Source organism: Eurosta solidaginis, chromosome 5, assembly GCF_040869045.1.
Source record: "Eurosta solidaginis isolate ZX-2024a chromosome 5, ASM4086904v1, whole genome shotgun sequence".
NCBI lineage: Eukaryota > Metazoa > Arthropoda > Insecta > Diptera > Tephritidae > Eurosta > Eurosta solidaginis.
In genome coordinates, this window is record NC_090323.1 from 23,624,376 (window position 1) to 23,651,798 (window position 27,423).

Genomic DNA, 27,423 nt, shown 5'->3' on the forward strand with positions numbered 1-27,423 from the left:
CTTTATGTAAGTATGTGTGTGTTCATTCTTAAGATCCTCTTTTAAAAGGAAATGAATTAAATTTCTTTATAATCACAACGAAGAAGGATTTACCTTCAAAGAAGGTCCTACGTGGCTTAAAGAAACTTAATTAAGTTCTATCTTCTCAACGAAAACTGTTTGAATACATTTGGCTTGGTCTGGGTTTGATCCATATCCATATAAGCACAAAGTGACTCGTGGACTGCAAACCACTTAAGTTATCGGAAGACAACTCGGAGCTCCCTCTATCTCCAGACGGAGCTACCATCACTTCCATGACTGCACGATAATAACAACAGTTCCTTGAATTTTCGCTTTATAGGAGTTGTTGTCGGCGGGCATGTCCCTAGGATAATTTAGCAGGAGCTGCCTTGCTTTTTCTGTTGGGACTATGTACTTCAGGGGCAATTGCAGATGGATGTGTATTAAAATAGATACTACAAGGACAGTTTTTAATGGCTGACTGTTAGTAAGGTAATTCCAACGACTTGCATATGCAATTGTTTTATGTCTGCCTCGCCAAACTAACGCGTAATAAAAAACTATAAGGACTAATGGGATAAGAGTTTAGTTTGAAACATACCTTATCCATGAAAGAGGCCAGGCGTGTCGCCATTATTTTGAAGTCATGTACGTTTAAATTATAATAACTCCTTTTGGATGGGTGCTTCGATATGGGATATGGCACCACACTTTTTTTAATTCTTCCTTTATTTCATGGACACCCGCCTACTACTCAGACAGTTGCGGCCCATCTTGTTAGACTGGGGGAAGAGGTGAATTATTTATGTCTTGGAGTTGTGTGCCACGGTTGACAATATCAATAGCTTTGGCCAACGTCCTGTGGTGAGGTTTTTCTTGATTGAACCTGCAGTTGATTTGGGAAGCCATGCTGATGATTGTCCGAAGCCGGTTTTAAGTCTCATCGCTATAAGATATACCAAACGATATGATTCACCTTCATTAGCCACTTTCCCATACTTCAATAATGGCTAGTGCTTGGCATAGCCCCTGTTCGAACTACGGCGATTTTATCTTTGGGGAGCATAAAGGCTAAAGGTGCCGCTTGGGATGAACAACAGCGTGAGTTTTGTGTTGCTTGCTGGGAAGCATTGGTACAAGTGGTTAGGACTGTCATATTTGATTTCTTCTTCTTGTAGCAGTGCTTCGTTAAATCGAAAAGGTCCGATCACACACAAATTGTGGTACCGTCCTATATTTTCCGGAAAACGCAGCAAAATCACTTCCCTGGACGCTGCTAGGTTCAATATTTTCCCAGAGCTAGAAAGTATAAAGCAGTCCGGCTTCCGGGGTCTGCTCCTGGTATGACAATTTGACAAGGTGTTGTGGTAGCGTGCTCAGCCTACTACACCGAAGTTCCGTGGTTCCAGCCCCGGACAGAGCAAAATCTAAAATTTAGAAACAAGTTTTTTCAATTAGAAACAAAAGTTTTTCTAAGTAAGCGGCGTTGCCGCCCGGCAGTAATTTGGAAAACACTCCGAGTATACTTATGGCATAAAAACTCATCTGCCTTGCGGAAGCCGTTCGGAGTCCTCGTAAAACATGTAGGTCCCGTCCCGCTAATTCGTAGGAAAAATTTAAAAGGGAACGACGCAAGCTGGAGAGAAACTCGGCCTGAAATCGCTTCGGAAGCTATCTAGCGCGTTGTATTTTTTTATTCACTGAAATGACAGCGCTTGGTGGGGAAAAATTACGACTCGATCCGGTACTCAGAACTGGCTGTCGTGGAAGGTGTCTCGGATTTGACAATTGTAAGAGGCTATGTAAGAACAGGACCGCGAGACGCAAACATAAATGCGTCACGGAGTTCAAGGGATTGATAAGCGCAATACAACGCTGTATAACTTCAGAGCTTCCGCAACACAATCAATTCAATCTCACCTATGCGTGGGAAATCCTGTTACAAATATGAATATATCGCACACATATTTACTCGGCGAGGCTCTAGCGACCTCAAGTTCTTCAAGGAACTAGGTGGTGGGGGCGTGATGGTCAGAAGGTTTAATTGGGTCAAGCTAATCGTTACCGAAATGGTCAGGCTGTTGCTGGAACGTACCGAATCTATATCCGGCAAAGGACCATCACCATCGATAGCACTCTCCAAAACCTTCGGAGAGTGCCTTATTGTTAAATCAACAACAACGTAAATGAGTCACATATGTCTTGACGAAATTGCAATTCGGTGCTACCATACTTTGTGCAAAACTAGAGTATGACAGGTTAGGTTAGGTTGAACTGGCCGATCCATCAGGACCTCACGTAGACTGACGTACACGTAGTGTTACCAGAAGTTTGTTTTATCGACCAAACTGAAAAACCCTATCAAAAACCAGGACCTATGTTACAAAATAACTCCGTTCTCTTGGCAAATACTAGAAGTTTCCTAGGACTTAAGCCACTTGCTGCTTCTAAATCTGACAGATGTATCACTCCTAATAGCTGGAGTCTTAGCCTGGCAAGTGCAGGGCACGAGCACACAACGTGCTCGATCGTTTCCTCCTCCAACCCGCACTTCCTACATCTGCTATCACTGACCAAGCCTAATTTAAAGGCATGTTGCGCCAGAAGGCAGTGTCCAGTCAGAATACCCGTCATGAGTCTGCAGTTCTCTCTTTTTAATGATAGAAGCAACTTTGTTAGTTTAAGGTTGTAAGAACTACACACATAAATAAATAAATAAAGAAAATTCGACACTTTACAGCCCCGCGCTTGAACCCACGCCTTTCCCGCTTGGTCGATCGAGAGTATGACAATCTTGAATAAACCTCTATCCGGAAGATGCAACAGAACAAAAATTTTATGGATACGACCCCTGAGCTTTCTGTGGTCGTTTTTTTTTTTTTTTTTGTTGAAGCATCATTTTTTGTTTCTGCTTTCAGGTAGTAGCCGATTGTTGTTGCAAAAAACTGCCAAAGCCTGAGTCGCTCACAGCCCCAGTACACAGAACCAGCTGCCGTAGTTCGCTGCTATCCACCACGCTACTCTTCCAAATTTCAGTAATTTTCACCATGCTTAGAAATACAACCCTGCCATATCACATTTGCACTCAAATTAAAAATTACACTCGCAAACATGTCAAACTAAACTGCTTTACACTCTTATTTATAAGTACAAAGTCCGTACAATAGCACTCAACTCAATTGTGCTCTTCGTTCGAACAATACTCACGTTTTGAGGCAACAGAGAATATGTGCAAAGAGAACAAGTAGATCTGTACTACAATAAACCGCCTTAGAAAGCTGCATGAGTTACAAAGAGTTAGCTATACAATCCACACAAACGAAAAGAAGCACAAAATGAAATAGTGCAAAATGTAAAGACAGCTCCGAGCACAACAAACGACAGCGCGCACGAACCGAACAAAAACGCCAGAGCAAAATCAGTGAAACAGCAATGTTGGTCAACTAGTAAAATCACTCATAAAAATTTAATTGTGGTGTTCAAATCGTTAGTAAAAGCGCAGCGGATAATCTCATTGTGAATTTTATATTCATTTTGATGAAAATTGTAGCTAATACAAATCTATTGTAATAAAAAATTACATACATATATTAATTGAATTAAACAATATAATAAACGTTTATATTTCGCGAAAAAGTGCGTTTAGCATAACCGAGAAATACAAGAAAAAACGTGCATTGTTCGTGGTCGTCAAGGCAAAGTGTAAGTAAAAGAAAAGAAGTTAAGCGGCTTCTACAATTTTTCTGTGCAACGAGTAAATGGGTTTGGTGAAAAATACTGCATTTAATTGTTGGTGAACATAAACGTTATGAATTGATTAAATTATATTTGACAGTGAAGGCATATTTCATAATTAATTAAGCTGCAAAGTAAATTTGGCAACTTTGTGCTTGTAGAAAGAATTATTTTGTACGCCAACGTTGACGTCGCTGCCCTTGCGTCTGCGGCATTTTACGACCATTTTCTATTGGCGGCATATACTGAAAAATAAAAATTGGACGAGGAAGTAAAACTTGAAAGCAAAATAGAAGAAAAACTGCATTTTGCCGGAATAATAAAAGATTTTTTTACTTGATAAGTGTTTCTAACAACAACAATATTATTCAGCGTGGAAATTGTACTGAGTCAAATGGATTTAGAGTGTTTCTATCAAACAAAATTAATTGATAATACATAAAACTGCAAACCCGCCCCGTTTTAAAACTTAAAGGATTATATAGTATGTGTGTTTGTGTGTACGACTATTCAAAAATCTTTTAGAAATTTGCTGCCGTGTTGAATATTTTATGGTCTTCGCCGATTGTGGGATACACAAAGAAAGAAAGCAGTGATGAATGCCGCAAAATGATAAACAGGTAAATGTGGCCCGGCCGGCAAGCTATACATAAATATGTCTATCTAATACAAAAAATTTATTTGGAACAAACGTAAAAAACGATTGGAAATGCAAGGTTTTTGTCACTCTGTCATATATTATGTCGACAGACCGCAGTCAACGTCAGCTGCGGTCGCTGCCGTCCCTTGAATTGATTTTCTGCGGTCTGCATGTGCTTTCATTAGAACTGGAAAACAATCGATTGCGATAACGATATTTTTTTTTATTAGAACAATCGTTTTGTTTTACTAAGGCTGCTTTCTAATTTATTTAATCAGTCTCACATATGGCAGAGCTACGTACCACTAGCATTTTTCTAATTGGTGGCTAAATTAGTGGACGTAATTATAGTACTCAAGTAAATCGTTGATTAAGCTTAGACATTTTCATCAAAACTATCAATGCTATGCCATTTCCGGTCTAGGAGCGGCCCGATGTAATTTTTCGTTTTTTTTCGTATTTTTGACTAGCAAAATATTCAATTTGCAATCCTGAGTCTAAAATACGCCTTTTGATAGATCCAGATATTTTTGGACATGTTTTAAGAGGGTCATGCCGATAGAATTACCAAAGCTTGATCGCCATTTACACTATACAGTAACCTTCGATTTGTATGGACGAGAGTTAACCTATATCGCGCCATCGATTTTTCGATAGGATTTGGGTTCAGGAAAAAAAGTTCCACTACGCATACCCAAAAAAATAATTTTCGAGCCTGCAAAAAAAATTCAATTTTTCGACCAAAACGCTCCAAAACCCAAAAAATATTTTTCTTTTTTTTTTTCAAAAACAGTTTTCGCCAACGGTTTTTGAAAAAAAAAACTAAATTTTGGGTTTTTGGGAGTGTTTTGGTCGAAAAATTTACCCTTTCGCCATTTTTTTTGCAGGCTCGAAAATTATTTTTTTGGGTATGCTTAGTGGAATTTTTTTTCCTTAGCCCAAATCCTATCGAAAAATCGATGGCGCGATATACGTTAATAAATCGACCCATTCTACCAGGCATGCTTAACGAACGAAGTCCCTTCGTTTCGTTTATTAACGTTAAGATCGTCAAATTAACGTTAATTTGACGTTCTTAACGTTAATAAACGAAACGAAATGACTTCGTTTCGTTTATTAGCGTTGATAATCGTAACGAAATGATATCGTTTCGTTCGTTAAGCATGCCTGCATTCTACTATACAGTTCTTCAACTTATTCTACCGCGACATTGGCAAAGGGGGGTGAGAGAAGAGGGGAAGAGTACAACAGCATTCGTACCGTCAAGTTGTTGGTGTTGTTGTTGTAGCGATAAGGTTGCTCCCCGAAGGCTTTGGGGAGTGTTATCGATGTGATGGTCCTTTGCCGGATACAAATCCGGTACGCTCCGGTACCATAGCACCATTAAGGTGCTAGCCCGACCATCTCGGGAACGATTTATGTGGCCACATTAAACCTTCAGGCCATTCCCTCCCTCCCTACCCCCAAGTTCCATGAGGAGCTTGGGGTCGCCAGAGCCTCGTCTGTTAGTGAAACAGGATTCGCCGCGGATAGGTGAGGTTGACAATTGGGTTTGGAGAAGCTATATATTGCGCTGGCAACCTAAAAGGGTGCGCTACACAGCCCTTTGAATCTGGTATTTTAGTCGCCTCTTACGACAGGCATACCTACCGCGGGTATATTCTGATCCCCTATCCCGCTGGGGTGTACCGTCAAGTCGTTTCAATTGGTGTTGCGTAAAACGGGACTTAGAAACATTTTTACAAATATATCACCACCTAATTTTTGTGGAAGGTATAGGTGGGGTACCAGAGATTCTTTTTGATCTCCTCATGGTCTATGAACATAAATGTGCTATGCCTGGCTTTTTTATTGACCATTAAAAAAATACTTTTCCAATATATGTAAATCTGTAAGTAATTTCAAGCTTTCGAAGAACTATATTAAAAAGTCCAAGTGAGTTTCTCGAACTGGCAAATGTTTCTTTGAGTTCTCCTTTTATCGTGTGGTGTCCATAATAACTGTAAAGATAATAGAAAGTAACTGACTCCAATGTGGCTCGTGTCTCCCTTGATCTATTCTCCTTCCTATTCCCCTTATATTGATAATGGTGTACACCGGGCGCGTCCTAGCAAAGGCGTTTACCGATTTTGTGTGGATTTTTCCTAGGACCTTCCTTTGCTTGTCTGGAACAAACGATTGTGTTGCCACGTGCCGGATCTCATCATAGTGCTTAAGGAGTTGTTTTCTTAACCCTCTTGGAGGCGGTTTGCTAGGTTCCCACGGTTTGTGACAATTAAGCAAAGACTGTCTGTCCAGCATTTCGTTATACTCTTTAATGTTGAGTTTTTGAGGTCTCTTAAGCTAGCCCAACCTTTTCTGCACAATCAAAAAACGAGACCGTACTAAATTGCACAACATTTATTACTAATTTAGTACCGATTAATTAAATTTATTACCCTTGTATTTTAAAAAATATCGAGGGTTGGGCTAGCTTAAGTTTAAGCCAGCCCAACCCATATGCACAATCAAAAAACGAGACCGTACTAAATTGCACAACATTTATTACTAATTTAGTACCGATTAATTAAATTGATTACCCTTGTATTTTAAAAAATATCGAGGGTTGGGCTAGCTTAAGTTTAAGCCAACCCAACCCATATGCACAATCAAAAAACGAGACCGTACTAAACTGCAAAACATTTATTACTAATTTAGTACCGGTTAATTAAATTTATTACCCTTGTATTTTAAAAAGTATCGAGGGTTGGGCTAGCTTAAGTTTAAGCCAACCCAACCCATATGCACAATCAAAAAACGAGACCGTACTAAACTGCAAAACATTTATTACTAATTTAGTACCGGTTAATTAAATTTATTACCCTTGTATTTTAAAAAATATCGAGGGTTGGGCTAGCTTAAATTTAAGCCAACCCAACCCATATGCACAATCAAAAAACGAGACCGTACTAAATTGCACAACATTTATTACTAATTTAGTACCGATTAATTAAATTTATTACCCTTGTATTTTAAAAAATATCGAGGGTTGGGCTAGCTTAAGTTTAAGCCAACCCAACCCATATGCACAATCAAAAAACGAGACCGTACTAAACTGCAAAACATTTATTACTAATTTAGTACCGGTTAATTAAATTTATTACCCTTGTATTTTAAAAAATATCGAGGGTTGGGCTAGCTTAAATTTAAGCCAACCCAACCCATATGCACAATCAAATAACGAGACCGTACTAAATTGCACAACATTTATTACTAATTTAGTACCGATTAATTAAATTTATTACCTTTGTATTTAAAAATTATCGAGGGTTGGGCTAGCTTAAGTTTAAGCCAACTCAACCCATATGCACAATCAAAAAACGAGACCGTACTAAATTGGACAATATTTATTACTAATTTAGTACGGGTTAACTAAATTTATTACCCTGGTATTTTAAAAAATATCGAGGGTTGGGCTAGCTTAATTTTAAGCCAACCCAACCCATATGCACAATCAAAAAACGAGACCGTACTAAACTGCAAAACATTTATTACTAATTTAGTACCGGTTAATTAAATTTATTACCCTTGTATTTTAAAAAATATCGAGGGTTGGGCTAGCTTAAGTTTAAGCCAGCCCAACCCATATGCACAATCAAAAACCGAGACCGTACTAAATTGCACAACATTTATTACTAATTTAGTACCGATTAATTAAATTTATTACCTTTGTATTTAAAAATTATCGAGGGTTGGGCTAGCTTAATTTTAAGCCAACCGAACCCATATGCACAATCAAAAACCGAGACCGTACTAAATTGCACAACATTTATTACTAATTTAGTACCGATTAATTAAATTGATTACCCTTGTATTTTAAAAAATATCGAGGGTTGGGCTAGCTTAAGTTTAAGCCAGCCCAACCCATATGCACAATCAAAAACCGAGACCGTACTAAATTGCACAACATTTATTACTAATTTAGTACCGATTAATTAAATTTATTACCTTTGTATTTAAAAATTATCGAGGGTTGGGCTAGCTTAAGTTTAAGCCAACCCAACCCATATGCACAATCAAAAAACGAGACCGTACTAAATTGGACAATATTTAATACTAATTTAGTACGGGTTAACTAAATTTATTACCCTTGTATTTTAAAAAATATCGAGGGTTGGGCTAGCTTAATTTTAAGCCAACCCAACCCATATGCACAATCAAAAAACGAGACCGTACTAAACTGCAAAACATTTATTACTAATTTAGTACCGGTTAATTAAATTTATTACCCTTGTATTTTAAAAAATATCGAGGGTTGGGCTAGCTTAAGTTTAAGCCAACCCAACCCATATGCACAATCAAATAACGAGACCGTACTAAATTGCACAACATTTATTACTAATTTAGTACCGATTAATTAAATTTATTACCTTTGTATTTAAAAATTATCGAGGGTTGGGCTAGCTTAATTTTAAGCCAACCCAACCCATATGCACAATCAAAAACCGAGACCGTACTAAATTGCACAACATTTATTACTAATTTGGTACCGATTAATTAAATTGATTACCCTTGTATTTTAAAAAATATCGAGGGTTGGGCTGGCTTAAGTTTAATTAAGTTTAATTTTTAAATACAAGGGAAATAAATTTAATTAATCGGTACTAAATTAGTAATAAATGTTGTGCAATTTAGTACGGTCTCGTTATTTGATTGTGCATATGGGTTGGGTTGGCTTAAACTTAAGCTAGCCCAACCCTCGATAATTTTTAAATACAAGGGTAATAAATTTAATTAACCGGTACTAAATTAGTAATAAATGTTGTGCAATTTAGTACGGTCTCGTTATTTGATTGTGCATATGGGTTGGGTTGGCTTAAATTTAAGCTAGCCCAACCCTCGATAATTTTTAAATACAAGGGTAATAAATTTAATTAACCGGTACTAAATTAGTAATAAATGTTTTGCAGTTTAGTACGGTCTCATTTTTTGATTGTGCATATGGGTTGGGTTGGCTTAAACTTAAGCTAGCCCAACCCTCGATAATTTTTAAATACAAGGGTAATAAATTTAATTAATCGGTACTAAATTAGTAATAAATGTTGTGCAATTTAGTACGGTCTCGTTATTTGATTGTGCATATGGGTTGGGTTGGCTTAAATTTAATCTAGCCCAACCCTCGATATTTTTTAAAATACAAGGGTAATAAATTTAATTAACCGGTACTAAATTAGTAATAAATGTTTTGCAGTTTAGTACGGTCTCGTTTTTTGATTGTGCATATGGGTTGGGTTGGCTTAAACTTAAGCTAGCCCAACCCTCGATATTTTTTAAAATACAAGGGTAATAAATTTAATTAACCGGTACTAAATTAGTAATAAATGTTTTGCAGTTTAGTACGGTCTCGTTTTTTGATTGTGCATATGGGTTGGGCTGGCTTAAACTTAAGCTAGCCCAACCCCCGATATTTTTTAAAATACAAGGGTAATAAATTTAATTAACCGGTACTAAATTAGTAATAAATGTTTTGCAGTTTAGTACGGTCTCGTTTTTTGATTGTACATATGGGTTGGGCTGGCTTAAACTTTAGCTAGCCCAACCCTCGATATTTTTTAAAATACAAGGGTAATAAATTTAATTAACCGGTACTAAATTAGTAATAAATGTTGAGCAGTTTAGTACGGTCTCTTTTTTTGATTGTGCATATGGGTTGGGCTGGCTTAAACTTAAGCTAGCCCAACCCTCGATATTTTTTAAAATACAAGGGTAATCAATTTAATTAATCGGTACTAAATTAGTAATAAATGTTGTGCAATTTAGTACGGTCTCGTTTTTTGATTGTGCATATGGGTTGGGCTGGCTTAAATTTAAGCTAGCCCAACCCTCGATATTTTTTAAAATACAAGGGTAATAAATTTAATTAATCGGTACTAAATTATTAATAAATGTTGTGCAATTTAGTACGGTCTCGTTTTTTGATTGGGCTGAAAAGGTTGGGCTAGCTTAAGAGACCTGAGTTTTTGGCCTCATTATGTAGTGACATCTCCCACCTGATAGTGTTGGTATTAATCGATTTTTTTTGTTATATTTAACTTTTCTCTATGTTTACCTCTAATATATAAAAGCTTTAAATTGCAGTTTAGTTTACTTTTGTTTAAGAAAGCTCAGATTTCAACTGGAACACTGTCAGAATGTTTTTCAAAAATTCCCTATCTCGGGTAATAATGTATAGAAATTATGTGTACATAAGCGATAACAGCCCAAGCCTATCCTTTTCCATTGGACTTGCGCTTATTGCTTATAACCACAAAATTATCATAAGGAGATGGTTTTTAAAAGATACTCTAATATAATTTTTTAAATTTTAATGTTAAATGGATGGGCCGTTGGAAAAAACGCCCTAAGCAGAATTTCATGTCACTGTCGTTAAGAAAATATTTCGGTTTCATATTATAAAATACCGTTCTTTAACATATAATTTTCAATTTTCTAACTAAGAAAGTCTTTGGGCTCTTCAAATTTATTTACCTTGAACGCTAAAATAAGGCTGTTTAATTTCCCAAAGATTCTAAAATTAAATTTAAACCCACTGCGATAAAATAAAAAACTTTAGTTTGTCAAAATGAATAAAATAATATTAAAAAAATTGTAATTTAAACGGTTTTATTGAAAACAATACTTACATGAAATAATAATAATACTAAAAGCTAGAAAATAATTAGGTAGGTCCTTGGTACTAGTCATCACACTCCTCATAAACCTCGTTGAGCAGACAAATAAAAGCGTTGGACGCCTGAAATTTCTAAAAATTTGAGGCGTAGCATAACCTTATTAAGGTTCAGTTGGTCTTACTTATGACTATCAATAGACATTTGACACGTCCAACGCTTTTATTTAATTGTCTGATCAACGCCCTAGATTGATTAGGAGTGTGGTGACTAAGACCTAGGACGTACCTAATTATTTTCTAACTTTTAGTATTATTATTACTTCATGTAAGTATTGTTTTCAATAAAACCGTTTAACTTAAAAAAAAATTTTTAATTATTTTATTTTCAAGTTTTTAGTCTTTATTTAATTGCCTATTATGTCTCATTTTATTTAGTTCATTTAGTGGCTCATTATTGCAAGGACTTTCTTGACAATTTGTTACAATCTAAGTCCACAATATATAATCCTTCCAAAGACTTTACTCGACTTTACGCCACGTATGCTTGTCCCTCCTCCAACTCCGAAATATTTTGATGTCCTTCTACCGGACTGTATGTAATATTTGTTCCAAATATGGGCCAAATCGGACATCGTAGGTCGCTTTCTATTCATGTCTGTATTATGTGTTCCAATATGGACCAAATCAAATCGGACCACAAATATGACTTTTGTGAATATCTCGATCCTTGCGCCACCTAGCGTCGATTTTTTCATAGGTCGCTTTCTATTCTTGTATGTATTATGTGTTCCAAGCATGAGTCAATTCGGACCACAAATACGATTTTTATGAATATCTCGATGCTTGCGCCACCTTGCAGCGATTTTTTTCATAGGTCGATATCTATTCTTTTATGTATTATGTGTTCCAAATATGAGCCAAATCGGACCACAAATACGATTTTGTGAATATCTCGATCCTTGCGCCACCTAGCGGCATTTTTTCATATGTCGCCTCTATTCTTGTATGTATTATGTGTTCCAAATATGCTCCAAATCGGATCAAAAGTACAATTTTTGTGAATATATCGATGCTTGCGTCACCTAGCGGCAATTTTTTTCATAGGTCGCTTTCTATTCTTGTATGTATTATGAGTTCCAAATATGAGCCAAATCGGACCACAAATACGATTTATGTGAATATCTCGATCCTTGCGCCACCTAGCGACGAACTATATTCCAAGTTTCAAGCTTGTAGCTTATCGGGAAGTTACTTAAATTTAATTACAAAATTCGTTCACAACGGCCGTGCAGCCTGTCAAGTCAATCTAAATAAAAACGTTAAAAAAATCAACCAAATTGTCTTCATCTGGACTGAATTCGACTTCAAAAATTCTATTCATTAAAATTTTGCCGTAGTAACGACTATACTATCGATATTTTTACTAAAAATATCAGAACTGCAATATCATAAGTTTTCCAGCTCTAGTTTCATACTATCTTCATTTTGCTTTGTGTTGTATTATATATATATTTCGTTTTCCTATTGGATTTTGTCTTCAACGCACTTTATTTGTTTTTTCTCTGCGTTTCTAGCACATTCGCTTTGAGTGATGTGCGTGCTGTCGCTTCTCAGCGACGTTTCGTCGTCGTTCTGCTGATGCAGCGCTTAATCGCATGCAATTTTTCTTCCTTATTGTTGGATAGTTGAAAAATTCTGTACAGTGGGACATTTTGTTATTCTATGGGGCCCATTAAAAATTTGTCAAACATTGTAAAATTGGCAATACTTAATTTTAGCTCAGAACTGCTAATACACGTGCAAAGCTCTGAGGGGAGAGGGGGTAAAACACGCGTTTTAAACCCAGGTTAGGTTAGGTTGAACCGGCCGGTCCATGAGGACCTCACATAGAATGAATGAGTCCATTTCTTTGCATATGTAGGTGGTGTTCTGGGGACATAAGAAGACAGGCCCGTAGCGGTCATTTATTCAAGCGCAAGGCTTCAAGTTTCTAGCTCAGTGAGAAGTTACTTAAAGATTTATCGCAAGATTGCACATGCCCTTAATGGATTTTCTAAAGATCCCAAAATATCTCGACTCTTAAGTATTTCATTTTAATAGAACTCCAAGTCGTGTTCAAAATTTCATGTCTCTGACAAGCTTTAAATTTTGCTTACCATGGAATGAGCAACGTCTCCCTTTTTTCAACATATAAAATATCTGTAATTTTTACAATCAATCCTTCAAATATAAATATCCTTATTTATACCTTAACTGTAAAAAAATAATTGGCTCAAGCGGAAGCTGTCGGTGTAAACATAAATACCGTTATTCCGTAAATAAATATAAACACTTTGACAATCAAATAATTTGTTTATTCTTCTTCAATTTATTATCCTCTGTATCTTCTCGATTTGTTCCCATCCTGCTTCTTTATGTCAAAATGCTACTGACCGAGAATCTGCTATCATCTACAGGTCATTTACCGCTGTTTGTATTTTAGCTTCGACGCCTTCATCATTTGTTTATATTACGTATTCGACCACTTCGTTTTATTATTAAAATTTACATGACTACTGCTTCAGCAGACCCTTCAGTAAACAAATTGTTAAAACATATTAACTAAACTACACACTTTGTCTTTGGCTCATTTGTCACACTTTACGATTTGCGCATAAATTAATGTTGGACGCCCGATTAATTTTAGGGTTATTGTACTCATAGTAAAGCCGTTATCACGCGCAGAAAAGCAAAAAAATTTAAATTTTAAAACATAAAAAGCATTTATGTATATTTACATATGTTAATTTATTCGCATGTTGCTGAAAATAAGATTTTGCTATTGTTGCTAGGGCAGTGCGTAGCCAAATTAGGTATGCCGATTTTTATCAGTGACCTTTTAATAGATTATTTTGTTTTAAACATATTTACAAAGAAATGGAAAAAAAAATAGCATTAAACTTCTAGGGATACATATTTCGTATTATTTTGTCAAATTTGATTTCTCGTACACCTCGAATACTTTAACCCAAAAGTGATAGTCATTTCCACGTAAAAGCACCCGTAAATATCTTTAGTCCTTAGTGAACTCAAAGAAGATATGGTGGTGTAGAGTGCATTTAAGGCCTTTAGCTTCTCTTTAGTTTGAGCCCATTGAATCGAAACCTGTGAATTACAGAACGACAAAGGGAGTCTTGGAATATTGTAAAGCCATGACAGATCTTAAAGTCAAGTTTTTATGATCTAGTGATACTGGCTTAGATCAAGGTGTTTATTACCTTCCTATACACTTGCTCGAATTCATACACTGAAAGAAAAATACTAGTAAAATCAACCGAAATACGGGTCAATTCAACCGAAATTTCTGTCAATTTTTATCCATCGCAACAAGACGTTGAATCAACTGCGCACAAATCGTTGATTCGTAATTGACCGTTTTAGTTGTCAAATGAACAAAAAAAGTTGTTGCGACAGCATAAATACGCATGCTTGCTACATATACATACATATGTACGCACTTACTAAAAAAAACTGCAAGGCGCGATAAGCTCCGAGTAGATCTAAGGCCAAGCTTCTCTTCCTATTTGCGTCGTGCTCCTTTTTAATTTTTCCTACAAATTGGCGGAACGGGACCTACTTGTTTTATGCCGACTCCGAAAGGCATCTACGAGGCAGATGAGTTTTCACTGAGAGCTTTTCATGGCAGAAATACACTCGGAGTGCTTTGCCAAACACTGCCGAGGTGCGACTCCGCTTAGAAAAACTATCTTCTAATTGAAAAAACTTATTTCTCAAATTTTGATGTTGATTTGCCCGGGATGTGAACCCAGCGCATTCGGTGTGGTAGGCGGAGCACACTACCATCACACCACGGTGGCACGTACTAACCGAACTTTAATTGGGCGCACATCAAATATGCTGGCACACATTAAATATTATACACTTTATTATTTTGGTTTAATTAAACGCACCTTCACCAAATTTTATATTTTATGATTTATTTAATTTATAGTTTTGAAATTAGCTTTGCAAATAGAAATGAAAATAGTAGTCACAAAACTGATTCTCAATTCTTTCAGTTGCAGCTCAGCTCTTTCCCAATTTCTTCTCTCGCATGTAGTTGCCACACTTGATTGTTTCGAACAAAACTTGTATAAATGTTTGACATAACATTTTAAATAGAGAACTTGTAAGTTATAAAAAAGTAAAGAATCAAATCGTTAGAAGGTAATTCACCACTGGAGTAACTTTACATCTAATTCGGCAAGTTTAATTTTCGTAACACTAAGTTGAAACGATTCCGAAACAACTCAAACCTTTATGTTGTCGGAAACATCAACATTAAAAAAGGATGTTTTTTATTATCTTATCAGGTACGTTCGCGCGAGTGGAAATTTGTAACAAAGTGTTACTAACTTTGGAAAAATCCTGTTGGTTCAAACAAAACTTGCAACAAGAGGGCGCAATTTAGCATTTCGCTTGGAGGAGAAGTTGCAAAATTGTACCCGATAAATAGGTGTCCCGGTATCTCATAATTTTTTGCATAGTAAATTCAAAAAAGGGGTTTTCGTTTTGTATTGATAACTGAAAAACTAGTTTTTTGTTGTTTTCCCATTTTGTGTGTTTTTTCGATTTGGTGGTTTTCTTATTTTGGTGTTTTGTTTTTTTAACAAGTGGCACCATCGTCATAAGTACAAAGTAGAGAGCACAGTGAGCGTAAAATTCTATTTGAAATTTGCTCATGTATTGACTGTTGATCGCTGTTGAAAGGACCAGTGAGATCAGTTGTGTTAACAAAAAAATCAGTTAGATTGATTAGCAATCTGTCAATTTTACAGAATTTTGTTAACTTAAGAGCGACAATTTCTCTTCTGTTGAAATGACTAAACTAATTTGTTCGCTTGACAAAGAACTCGGTCGAATTGACCGTAATTCGATCAATTTCACCGAATCTCCGTTAAGTCAAGAACAACAGAACAGATTGTTGATTTTACTAGCATCATTTCTTTCAGAGTAGATAACTCTTATGTTCAATTTCACAATTATATGCTTCTCCATAATTATATTCTTTATACTGTTGTTTTGTTGTTGGAGCTATAAAAACACCCCGATAGTTTTGGCGAGTGTTATCGATGTTGATCGTCCTTTGCCGTATATAGATCCGGTAGGTAGTGGTAACAAGCACCATTAAGGTACAAGACCGACTATCTCGAGAACGATTTAATATGACCATATTGAACATTCTACGCCATCCCACCACCATCTTACATGAGGAATTTGGGGTCGCCAGAACCTCGGCCGCTAAAGTAACAGGATCGCCATGTTTGATGAGGTTGGAGGAGCTATAAATTGCGCTACACAGGTCCTTGAATCAGTTGGGTATTTTAGGCGCGTCTTACGACAGTCATATTTTCCGCAGGTATATTCTAAGCAAATAAGCTAAGATTCTCGCCTGTTTCTTTGGAACTTGTACGTGATTAGACTAAAGAGCGCAACTGAGTATATTATCCACAGCTTATAAAACGTACACATTAATGAGCCAATAATGCTTTATTATCATACATGTAAATCAGCGGCAGCAAAAACACCAAAAAAAGCAGCCATATTAACACTCCAAAGTTGTAATATAACACTTTAAATATGTATATGCCTCTACAGTCATTCAAGCAGTGAGACAAACAACCATCAATCCATCTCTATAAGCATACTAAGTTAACCAAATCCTTCACTCCGCCTAATCACAATTAGCCAGTCAGCTAGCGTTCGCGCCATGCAAGTGCTAACGACACTTGAAGATTTTCTAGCCGGGTTGCATTCACAATTACTTTATACATATATATGTATATCTACTACTTACTTCTATATTATGTGCAGATTGTTGTTTGCTTACTTAGTCTCAGCGCTTTGTTAAGTTTGTTTCCATTACATTGTTGCATTTCTTCATTGCATGCAACATTGGTAACAGCAGTAGCAACAGCTATTCAGACTTGTGTCTTTCTTGTAATTCCTCTTTCCTTCTTTGTATGCTGAACAATTGAATTTACTCTACCACAAGCAGCAGTTTACCAAATAATTGTTAGTTTCTACCTCTTTCTTCCACATTATTTCTATACCTCTGCACGAGTCTCGCTCCTTGCCTATTTGAATGTTCTCTCACATTAGAAATTGTTGCTTGCCCAACCACTTTTTTCAATTATTAGCCAGGCTGCATCTTATATATAGTTATTTGTGTGCTTCACACTCTTGCCATATTCTGTGTTGCAAACAAAGTATATAACTAAATGCTGGCGTGTATACCTACATAAATAGCAAGAAAATTGAATTGTGATTACATTTGTTGTTCACTGCACTCAGCTTTTTATTTGGATTACGGCCTAGGTTGGCAAATCAAAGATGTAGTCAACCAAGCGTTCAATATCCCAGGTAGGCTACCTGTACTTAAACATGACATTCAACAAAGTTGTACTCCGAAGTCAATTTTGTATTTGAAATAGTTTGTATTCTCCCTTGTATTATGTTTTTCCATGATGCTTATTTTGTTTTTTTAGTTGCATTCTTTCCATCTGCAAACCTTTCGTATTTTCCCATTTTTCATGCCTGACGACTTTGCAATCTTCCATTGCGCAAAACTTAGTGTATTAGATTTTCATATTTCCTGTTGTTTAGTTCACAATTCTGGATTTATGGTTTCCATAATTTTTATGTTCCTTTTAAGCTCTTCGCCACTTTTAATGTCTGAAGTACGTTTACATTGTAGTTTGAAGTCTGAAGTAGGAATTTGCTATTTGTGAGACATTATAAATGTGTTTTTGTTAGAGGTAAATGTAAGCACTTAAGTTTTAAAACACAATTTGAATTCGTATATAAGTTATTCAAGTTCTTTTCTCAAATATGGTTTTGGTGCAGTAATTTACCAAATAGATTTAAATTATTAACTACAGCTTAACATTTAAATTGTAATGACTTACAAAGTTTTAAAATGAGTAATTTTAGGTTAGCGTTGAAAATGGAATGGGGTATGAAAAGTGCTCAAAAGGGATATCCACGCTTTGGAGCAAAAGTAACATTATTTAATTATTTTTAATAAATGTGAAATATATATGCGGGCCCGCATAATTCAGAAGTGGAATATTTAACTGCTGCATGGTAAAACTTGAAATTTAGAAGAGATTTCTCTCTCTGCACCCGAACAAATACTAAGCAGATGTCGTTTATAAGTCGTAGATGAGGAAGCTACTCGTCCTTTATTGTCAAAGATTGAAGTGAATAAAAATTTGCGCATTCCATTACGTCGCACCTCTTAACAAAACATTGTCTAAACTATTAAGTAAATAACCAATAAGTTAAATAAACATAAGGCGCGATTTTAGGCTGAGCTTCTCTTCCAATTTGCGTCGTGCTCCTTTTTAATTTTTCCTACAAATTGGCGAGACGGGACCTACTTGTTTTTTGCCGACTCCTAACGGCACCTACGAGGCAGATGAGTTTTCACTGAGAGCTTTTCATGGCAGAAATACACTCGGAGTGCTTCCCAAACACTGCCGAAGGGCGACTCCGCTTAGAAAAAATTTCTTCTAATTGAAAAACCTTATTTCTAAAATTTTGATGTTGCTTTGCACAGGGTGTGAACCCAGGGCATTGGGTGTGGTAGGCGGAACACGCTACCATCACACCACGGCGGCCGACCAATAAGTTATAAAAATAAAATTCACGTAATTGAAATGGAGTTTATCAATGAACTGCGAAATAGTTCCTCATACAAATTTTTAAGACAATGCAAAAGCTTTATAAATCGCTTCACTGTGCAAATTTCTAACTTCCATTGTAAACTTGAAAGCAGGATGAGAGCGCCTTTTAAATGTATTATACAATTTTATCCCATGTCTTTTCCTCTTGTTCTCGACTTTCCGCTTATTTTGCGCTTTTATTGTCTAAGGTCAACGACATGCTATTTCTAACACACTTTATGTACCGTCCCTCGAATCCCCTCTTGTATCAAACAATCCAGTCTGTCATCAACTCTTCTTCATCGCTCATCCTTCTAGTTCTCTTAAAGCCGTCGGGTGTTACTAATATCTCCTAATTCGACGCGATAGACTATCGAGCTTACATATGCTGGAAAATGAGTATATTTTTACCGCATACAAATTTTTTTTATATGTGTGTGTTAAAGTGAAATTCTGTAAACATTCATGCCTGTAAGCAAAGTTGTACATAGACTTTTGTTGATGACTTCGAGATAGCATGAGGTAAATGGCTTATGCGGTTCCGCGTACCACCTCTATGTCTGTCCCATTTACACTGAGTTACGTCTCACCGCCCTTAACTGCACTTAAAATTCCTCTTACTTGGCAAGCTAACTTCCCTGAATGCCTGTCTTTTTATCCTTCTCTATGTGTGCTTTTTCTGCAATTTTCCTGCTTTCCACTTTAGCTATGCATATTTGTACTTCTTGCCGTGTTTGTATTTGTTTTTTTCCAATTATTTTATGACTACTTCTACTTATATTTGTTGTACTCGCTTGCTGTGGTAACTTGCATGTGGTATTAGTATATGGCTCATTCACTATTGTGATATGTCGTATAAACAACACATTGCCATATACGACGAATTATGTTGCACAAGTATATTTTAATATGCATGAAAGAGTGTATATGGAGGTGATGTTTGGACTTGGAAGGAAGCCTCAGTAATTTACCTGAACATACATACTCTTCGCTCCTATGGAGGCTTAATCCACGTTTGATTTTATCTGCCCATTTTAGTTCAATTTTCTAATTGCGCTTAATTTTTATTATCCTGGTAGCTTTCTATATACTTTTTGGTGCCTATACGCTTACTAAATGCCTTGGTATAGAAAGCTGTGCTGTAATCAACTAATACCTCACGCGTCTTCCCATCAATGACGGCAACTAACTTTTCACTAAATCAACACGAATTTGTGTACCAGAAACTGCCATTTTTCCTTTAAAATTTCTATTTATTTCATTACTTTTGCTGAGCAGTTTTTGAATAGGCCATTGCAATATTTTGACTAACTATATATAGTAACTACACAATATGCCCTCATCGCGATCCAACTACTGAATGTCTAGCCGTTCACTATTGGCATTTGAACTTTACCAGTTGTTTACCTTTAAACTTTGAATTTGTTTTTGTAAGAGAGAATTTTATCAGTTTTGAGTGTATGTATACTGATACCTTTCGTCGCTGTGCACTACCATTTGTCGTTTTATTACAATTCTTCTATACATAAAGCGAAAATGCAATTTAGGTACTATTTTTTTCTACATTTATATTTTTGCTCTTTGCAAAGCAAAAATATTATTGCCAATACTCAGCATTTTCACTCGCCTACCTATTATTTGGTTATTAAAAAAAAAAAAAATGGTGTGAGTGAAGGAAAGCCTTGCAAAATCTCGTCCACTGACTGCGTTATTGATTTTTTATGAGTACCGAAAGGTGTTATGGGTATTACGACTGTTTTAACTTTAATGGAATAGTATTCCATGCAATTGACTGCAGCAAGAACAATACCGGCGGATAGTGATCGTAGTAAGGCAACAATAGCCGTGTTTTTTTAATTACACGTAAACGTCTATACGCTTAAACTTTATATGGACTGCTAAGCGTCAAACATTAAATACACCTCTGAAATTGCTGCGCATAAAATTTGTACTACTAAATTTCAATACGCATTATACTCAGATGTAACTAAAATATGTGTTTTTGTTTCACCCTCTACACTAATTCTATGTATTCTATGTGTGTCCACAATTCATCGCAACTGATTTAGCTATATGTTAAACCCTATGGCCATCAGAGGGTTGTGTCTCCGCTTTTAGGCACACCCTGTGGCTGTAGCTAGTTATTTAACCACTGCCGCTAGATGAGTCTGCTAAGCATTATCTAAGCGAGGATAGGCGTTTTTTTTTCACGAGCAAACGTAAACGTATACGCGTGTATAAAAAACGGTTAATAATAATATATTTATATATATAATATTTGGATATTAGACGGTTTTACTGCTAATTAGTTTCCGTATGAGCACGATAATTTAGTGAACATACGATTAGCAAGGGATTCAGGCAAGTTTTTTCTGCTATTTTGATTGAGTTTTAGTGTAGGTGCTCAAAACTTTTAGGGCTTAACAAAAAAAATTCTCGAATTGAGTACTTCCAAAATGCATAGTATATACATATATTTTCCTCTATATAGTTCAACCGTTACGTCTTAACCGCTGACTATAAAGGTGCATTTCTTATTCCTTCGGTAAATGCAGGTTCCATACTCAGATTGAGATTAGGTTTTCATTCACTAAAGGTCGCCTGACTATAACCTGCCGTTTAGTATTAATAAGGATAAATTTTCTGACAAATAACCCTCCCCCACCACGTTACTCCCTTTCATTTGGCCATTATTTATTGAAAAAATACCTAAGCTTTTTTAGGATAACTCCCAGTAATCTTTATAAACACCTAAGCCCCTACGACATTAACTAATTCAAGGTTATTAAAAAGTAAATAGCTCAGTTTGTTAGACATGAATATACAATTTCGAGTAATTTGTTATTTTAATACGCCAGGTGCATAACATGCTACCGCGTATTTAAATCTATATTTACTGAATCAATCAAATTAATATTCAATAAAGAATTCGATACACACACGAATACTGCGGATTTTAAATGCGATTGTTGTCGGAAACATAATTTTGTTACATATATATAAATACCCACATAAATAACTAAGTAAATGGTATTAAATAAAAGAAAAAAATATTAAACAGAAATTAACCGCTCAGCAAATAACCAAAGCGCAAAGTACGAATGCGAAACAAACGACCATTTAATATTTCCCTCAAAATAAACCTCACTCATCCCGCTCCCATATGTGCTTCAAAGCTTTTTTACATATATTTTGGTTCACGTGTTGGCACCTCAGAGAATTACCCATAAATCAAAATCATCGACACATAAAATTTGGTCAAACCCTTAGCGCATATAAGCGTAGCAACAGAGACCGCTGACATACCAGAGGAAGCAACGAAAAACACAACAAACCGACAAAAAACCATTAACGAATTAAGTATAAAAACAAGGTTTCATTTGTCACCACAAGACTTTGCATGTCTCGTGTTTTATTTATATATATTTCATGTTTTGCATCTCTTCGCAGCTAGTTTGAATCATTAGGCAATGAGGTGTGAATAGGTAAATTGTACTAAAGCAAAAATTATAAATTTAAATAGATGAAGTCATTAAAATGGAAAAAAGTTAAATTTAAGAGTTATTTAAGTTGTATTGTTTTTAAATATTAAATACTATTAGTGGTGGATTATGCCGACTGAGCATCATACTTAAGAAACCTTCAATGTGAGATTATGTAGATTTGAGTTAAGCTGTCTTCACTTATTATCGTAGTATAATAGTTGATTAACGGTTGTCTTTTTAGAAATCTTTTACGCATCACGCAATCTTTGAAAATTAAAGAAGTCACTTACGAGTTCGTTATATTGAGGCTTTATAAGTAAACAAATATCTTATGATTCCGACAATTTAACTTCAATTTAAATGATTTTGACTGTCGGTTCCAATTTATTATTCTCTTTTGAATTCAAATAATGCTAAAAATATGGAAATGTAAAATGTATGCTGCATAAATCCTATTAAATTTAATGGTTTGAGACCGATTTAACGGATTTTAGGTACTTTCTTACCTTGAAAGGGAACTACAAAATCTAAGCCTTACACACATTTTCCTGCAAGTATTCTGTGGAGTTTTTTTTGTGCCTTTTCATATCTAGATTCGGGTTGACTGAAAATCCTGATATAGATAAAACTCACATGGCTATATTATTGTTAGTTCGGCTATCAACCCTAGCTTCTTCGCTCCTTTCCCAAGAATCAAACTGTTTTGACTTTTCATTCTAGCACGTCATTCACTCCCGTTTGGACCCATATTTCTTATTTTCTGTCGTTTCTCTTGTCGCATTTATTACCGTCTCCGTGACTATCAGTGAGTGCAATATCACCCCCCTCACGCCTGCCGTTTCGAAAACGCGCAATCTCAAAAAACTTATGAATAACGCCCTGTATCAGAGTTTGTTTCAACAACTCAGATCTCTTCGGAGGTTATCGCGCCTTACATTTTTTTTTTAACGCCCTATCTTACAATTTGAGTTTGGATAGGGCAATTCTGAAACAAATTCTGAGATAGATCGTTCCTTAACTGAATTCTGAGATACGGCGTTCTTCAACTGAATGCTGAGATTGGCTGTTTTTAAAATAAGTCTGAAATATGGCATTACTGAAAAATTGTCTGAGAAAGGCGTTTTCGAAACAGCACCCGTGATAGATATTCCACTCAGCGATCGATATGTTGAAGGTATTTTTTGTATTTTATTTATTAGCTGTGCTTTTTTACATATATGATTTTACATATAGATGTATATACTACATTTGCGGCAAAAAAAAAACGCTTATGATCATAGATAAGGAGGATTTAGGATACCCATCTAGCGGCAATTATTGAAGACTTGCGGCAGTGGTAAATAACTCGCTGCAAAACGGGTTGTACTGAATAGCGGAGACACACTACTCTGTTAATCATAGTGTATAACCTATAGTTGTATCGGTTGCGATTAATAGTGGACACACACCCTTTGCGGTCATAGAAGTTGAGAATAGTGTAGAGATAATATGGAGAGACACATTTCAGTTGCAGATGAGTATAATGCGTACTGAAATTAAGCAGTACTAATTTTTTGCGCATGAATTTTATAAGTGTAGATAAATTTACACACTTAGCAGTTTATATAAAGTTTAAGTGCATATGTATATACATGTAAAAAAACACAGCTATTATTACGACTGTTCAGGCCTAAAACTTTAATAAATATAATTCTTTACTTTTTCAGTTTTGTCGTTAAAATAAACTTCTTCACTACGGACTCATTCAGTCTATGTGAGGTCCTCATGGACCGGCCAGTTCAACCTAACACAACCTAATTCTTAACTTTTTTTTTTTTTTCAATATATTGTCGAAATACAAATTGATTCCGATCAGCATATTGACTAACATAACAGACGGAGTTTTGGAGCAAGTTTATTGAGGGAGGACGCGCTCCCAGTCCTCCCAATTTAAAACTTGGAACATATATTATTTATATTTTTCAACAATTAAGGCTATTAAATTTTATCAAAATTTATATATTATTATATTTTTTGTATTTTTTTCTATTATCTTTGGTATTTTATGCTGCCGGAATGCATTTCGATCAATACAGATCAACGTGTTTCCAATCCTCCCCTGTTCAAAATTTTGTTTAGCCTTATATTAAATTTTACATCATATTATTTTAAATGCTACCAAAATGCAAGTGATTCCGATTGACAAAGCAAATATCGGCTGAAAAAACCGAACTCCAGCTAAATTATTTGTTGGGGTTTCTGATTTCCAATCCACCCTTATTGAGGACTGGTGGCGACCGATTTAATTTTCACTTTCCTTGGGGACGAATGTATTGTACTTTGCTTTTTCTGTCATAACGATTCCCTCTTTGCGCTCCAAACTCCTCAATATGTATATGTGTAACGTTGGTTCCTGGTTTGAACAGCTAGCTTTCTAGAGCCTATAAGAAGATCTGCACCAGTTTATGCTAAACTGTGAGTGCTTGAGTGTAGTTTAAGCGTTTCTCTAACTTAAGCGTAGCCAAATTTTCTACTTGTTGTTTTTTCTGTCGTTGAATGCTACTTCTTTACTGGAACGCCTCAAGACATATATACTGAGTCAAGGTCTACCACTTCAAAAAGTATCCTAAAACAGTACTGCTACCTGAATTAATAATGCTAATTAAATATAAATAATTGCTTTGATATAAAATCAATTTGTTAATTAATGTTTCCCTGTCTGCAACCACTAATTTGTTTCAGAACCATATTTCAACAAATTTGAAAAAATACTAACATTAATTTTACGGTTTAATCATTAATATTTTTGTTTTTAAATTTTTAATTAATTCCAAAAAATCATATTTTTTCATCTTATTTGATCATGTTTAAAACATTTTTTGATTTTTTTCAGTTTTATTGTTTTGTTTTGCGTAAACACAAGTATCTGCACTTTGCGTATTTTTGTTGACTCCTTTGTTGTCGTTTTTTACTTTTGAGCTACCACAAATGCTCTCGCTGATTTGGCTGCTCACCTTACAATTGTTGTTGGCATTATTTTATTTCATATTTATTATATTCGCTTTGTATTTTGTTTACCTTGTAAGCAGCTCAATCACTTCTTTTTTTGGTAGCCAACAACAGCCAGCGGCAACCAGCAATACGCTAAGTACCTGCAAAGCTTGTTGGGCTGCTCTCAGATGAATTTTAACTACAATTTGTGTTTTTTTTTTTTTTGTTGACGGGTGCACTTACTTTTACGCTGCCTTGTGTATTTTTTGAGCTGTGCAGTATTGGCGCTGCTAATTGGCAGCCGGTTGTAAGTTTTGAGTGCTGAAATCTGCCCCAACTAAGAGCTTTTACCAAGAGTATACGCATTTTTTTTTGCCTATTTCATTTAAGTTTTCATTACATGCGAAACAGAGCGCAAAGCCTTTTCAAATGAAATATTCAAATTGGCATAAATTTTTACTTTGATTTATGTATATTTTATAGTTTTTACTCTTATTGACTTAAATAACGCTTGAGAGTTTCTGGTTTTTAATTTCAGTTTATTAGATTTCATAAAAGTTGCTTCACGCATTTATGTTTCTTCCAGCCAAGGCCAGTTCTGCTGTTTGCCAGCGTACCGTTTTTTTTTAGTAACATGTTGTTGTAGCAGGACTTCGCCGCAGCCAATAGGTGCGACCGATCACAAATTGTCATCAATGTCCTCTACCGGGAGTCCAAGGAAACTTGCAGTTCCCACCCCTGTTGGGGGAGGGCTGTTAGAAGCGTTGGTTCCACAACACAGAGATGGTTGGTGTCATGTGGGGGCACATTGCAAGCAGTACATACATTTTGTATGTCGTAGTTGATTCTGGATAGGTAAGAGTTTAACCTGTTACAGTATCCAGATCGAAAATGAGCTAGAGTGACGCGCGTTTCCCTAGGGAGAGTGCGTTCCTCTTCTGGAAGTACTGGCTATATTTCTTTAAGAACTGGATTCGCCGTGCAATTCCTGACATAGAGGGCCGACGTCTACATATTTGTGTATATCACTGAGGACCTGCTTGTGCTTTTTTACTTCATACGGCTGTGTTCTCAGGTGGCGTATTTCCGCATAATGCTTACGCATATGACCCCTTAAGCTCCTATTTTTATCTCAGTCATCAATTATTCTATTTCTTCATTACCATCATCAGCACTTCATTAATTATTTATATCATTTTGCCATTTAAATATTAGGGCAAGCTATTTTCGTTTACCTTGAAATTATCATCCAAATTGCTTTAGCGCACGATTAAGCGACATGTCAAATATTTTGACTTTAAAATACCAAATATTTATCAAGTTTAAGCTTTGAATTATTTGTTTTAATTTTGGCGTTAAGTTTTATTGATTCTTGTTAAATTAGTATTTTTTTTAGATGCATAGTCGCGTTTTTTTTTCTTGCTATAAATTATACCACTTATAAATTTAAACAGTTATAAAAATCTTTTATTCATTTTTAATTATTTTGGTTTGGTTTTGTCATTTTTATCATTTTATCATTTTTATTTCCTTTTACTGCCTTTTAAATTTTACGATTGAGTATATCTGACCTTGCCATGTTAGTGCATTCATTACAGAGTTTCTCAAAAAGTGTTAAGTGTTGTTGTAAGTTAAGTGTTGTTGTTGTTGTAGCGAGTGTCTTTTCCGAAGGTTTTGGGGAGTGTTATCGATGTTGATGGTCCCTTGCCGCTTATAGATCTAGTACCAGAGCCTCGCCTACTAAATGTACATGTTGGTAGCAATTTTAGGCTCGCGTAGGTGGGTTAAAATTTGCGTTGCGCAAGCTATGAATTGCACTTATCAACCTCTTGAATTCCAGTTCAGTTATCTAATATTATTGGATTAGTCTTGGAACACTAGAACATAAAAACTATTTTTCTTCTATATACTTAATTAGGGTTTTATGTTTTCTGGAGGTACTGTTTCACCTTTAAATATGGCATTTCATAGTTTTACAGTTTTTCACAAGAATCAAAATCCGCTAACAGTATTATTCTTCAAAAAGCTTAATCTTGATATAATAAAATTTCAAAGCTATCGCGAAATTATAAGTTGGTCTTAATATCCCAGTTGGCTGATGCAAAAAAGAATTCGTAAGTTATAAATGGGTGGTCAGAAGTAATCGTGGTGGATGTGTTGTTAATAATCTCAAAATGTTTATACCGTACTTGAGATGAACATGAACTTAGCACCTTCGGTGGATCAAAAAATTAA

At 35.6% G+C, this 27,423-nt stretch overlaps 1 protein-coding gene across 4 annotated transcripts in view; it reads left to right on the plus strand.

Moving 5' to 3' along the window:
- Positions 1-3,391: 3,391 nt before the first annotated feature.
- Positions 3,392-27,423, plus strand: part of mub (poly(rC)-binding protein mub) — a 298,074-nt gene continuing 274,042 nt past the window's right edge. For all 4 annotated transcript variants that reach the window (XM_067791280.1, XM_067791278.1, XM_067791283.1 and 1 more), the window contains exon 1: positions 3,392-3,705. The gene's annotated coding sequence lies outside the window, so the exon portion shown is untranslated. The remainder of the gene's footprint in view (positions 3,706-27,423) is intronic.